Source organism: Anoplophora glabripennis, unplaced genomic scaffold (assembly GCF_000390285.2).
Source record: "Anoplophora glabripennis isolate ALB-LARVAE unplaced genomic scaffold, Agla_2.0 scaffold619, whole genome shotgun sequence".
Classification (NCBI taxonomy): Eukaryota; Metazoa; Arthropoda; class Insecta; order Coleoptera; family Cerambycidae; genus Anoplophora; species Anoplophora glabripennis.
The window spans coordinates 73500-75866 of NW_019416731.1; the positions used below are offsets into that span (position 1 = coordinate 73500).

At 29.9% G+C, this 2367-nt stretch overlaps 1 long non-coding RNA gene across 1 annotated transcript; it reads left to right on the forward strand.

Moving 5' to 3' along the window:
* Window positions 1-610: 610 nt before the first annotated feature.
* On the forward strand, window positions 611-1666 carry LOC111691880. The gene is made up of 2 exons (XR_002763077.1): window positions 611-982; window positions 1573-1666. It is a non-coding gene; the product is annotated as an uncharacterized LOC111691880 (long non-coding RNA).
* Window positions 1667-2367: the final 701 nt, after the last annotated feature.

Consider the following 2367-nt stretch of genomic DNA (forward strand, 5'->3'; position numbering starts at 1 on the left):
GCCAAAAATCCAAAAAGTAGCCAACTTGGATCCAATGTATCTCGGTTTCTATTAGTCGTAGGTACTTTTATAAGCGCTTATTTTAAAGGAAAAAACATTAACTTTTTTTCTGTGAAGCAATGCCTATACCTAACTCCTCTCAGAAAAAAGTTGTGGGCCAAAAACCAAAAAGAAAAAAAAAACGCATTTTTCGTTTTTTTCTTGTTTTTTTGGGCAAATTTTTGTTAAAAATTATTTTTTTTACTTCAGAAGGTCTCATTTCGATGGGAAATTCAATTTGCTACAACTTTTCTGTTGACATGAAGAGTGAAAGAGTGAGTGTTGAGTGAAAGAATGCATAGTTTTCGAGTAAAACTCAAAAAACTGGAAATTCCACCTTTTTACTTCGTTCTCAAAAACGCACCCCTTTAAAAGGTAGCACTCCGCGGTTTTATCATTTTTTAAAGTCAATTGAACAGATCAAACAATAAAATTTCTGTTACGTTGTAGTTCCTTTGTACCCTCTTTTTTTGACATAGTCAATAGCCTATTCCCAAACAGCACATGACGTCCCTGGGATATCCTCATTTATTCCTATATATCCTAATCGGGGATCTCACTCCGCAGGATATCCTGATGATATTTAAATAAGACAAGTAGATCCTATCAATATCCTAGTTGGGGATATCCCAGGTAAATCCAAACAGGATGTCCTGGAAATATCCTATGAAGATATTAAAAGCCGAATAATCTCCAATTTTGGGATATCCTAGGCAAATTCTAGAGTGATCCCATCCTGGGATGGTTCTTGGCTTTGCACAGTGCATGGTGCATGCGCAGTATGACATATTGACGACATGACCCGTATCTCGCCATTTTCTGTGTTTCTTTGTTTTATAAGTGCGTGACTCAATGACGTTTTTATTAATTTGAAAAGTGGAAAATGAAATTTAAAGCTTGTTAAAATAGTTAAGTGACGTGCATCAACCACCTGCTGGCAGAAGTAAGTATTTAAATTACCTTTGGTATTAAGGTATTAATATCATAGAATAAACATATAGGTTAGAATCGTATATAGTATTAACTAATTTTGTTCTTACTGTTTGTATCATGCAATAATTATATAATGCCTAAAGAACGCATTAAAAAAACATGTTTTCAAATATTTTTTATATAGAGCCTAATACCATTCAAAAATTAGAATAGTTTTTATCACTATTTGTAATAGATGTGTATAAGTGGTATCACCAAATCTACATAATATGTTCAAATCTATAATTTTTAGTTTTGAATGTGTTGTATATAGGTGTTCTGACAAAGGATTGTATCCCATAAATTTAATTAATTTATTATAGTTCTCTGTCTGTAATATTTGTACCAACATTGTGAGTTATAAGGATTACATTATAAATCGTAGGCAGAATTACGTATTATCTATTAGAATATTAGAATTAAATTTAATATCAACAGATTATAATCCATAGTTCATGAAATTAGAATAGTCTCGTTAAATGTATTTAATGAAAATTTTTGTTTTGTCACTCGTCTACAATGTAAATGTATTATTAACATACTTTTTCTACAAATTTACAGCTGGAATTTCACAAGCACATTGCACAAAAAATTGCCCAGAAAAAGATAATGGGGAGGGCATTAAAACATGTCGCGGCATGCAAATGAGAGACTATAAAAAGAGACCAGATCAACAGCACATAAGGAATAGTTATACATATAATACAAATAATAACTTAGTTGTGTATATAACTTTGTTTATATTCTGTAATAAAAAAGTTGGTTATATGTATCATAGAAAGAGTTGATTATATATATATAAGTACATGTGAAATTTGCTTTTTAAGTTTATATTTATAATGTGCAATGAATAAAAAAATTCAGTTCAATTTTATTTTTTTATTCAAGAACTCAGTTTAAAAATAAGTGCTATTAAAGTTTATATTTTATTCTCATGAAGTACTTTAGGTCTTATTTGTTCCAGTTTAAAAAAATGCCTCAAACCAGTTTTATGAATAATATGAACCGTTGATGTGTATATCTAAATAATTTGGAGATGTTTCTGAAAACTTGTATGTAGTCTTGTCTGTAGTAGTTGTTGTCTTAAACAGAAAAATATCTGCCGGTGGCTATGTTACAGAATTTTCTCGTCAGATTTTAGTAAGTGGGTGAGTAAAATGTTTAAAAAATACATACGTGTATCAACGATGGAATACTTCTTGCAGAAAAATGTAAAATGTCTTTAAATCTCATGAAAAGAGAATTTTAAAACTACCCTTTACGTATTTATGACGAATCTAATCGACAGATCCAAAATATTGTATTGTTAATTTTTATTCCAGTGGTATTCAAAGAAATCAAATCTCGTATTATAAC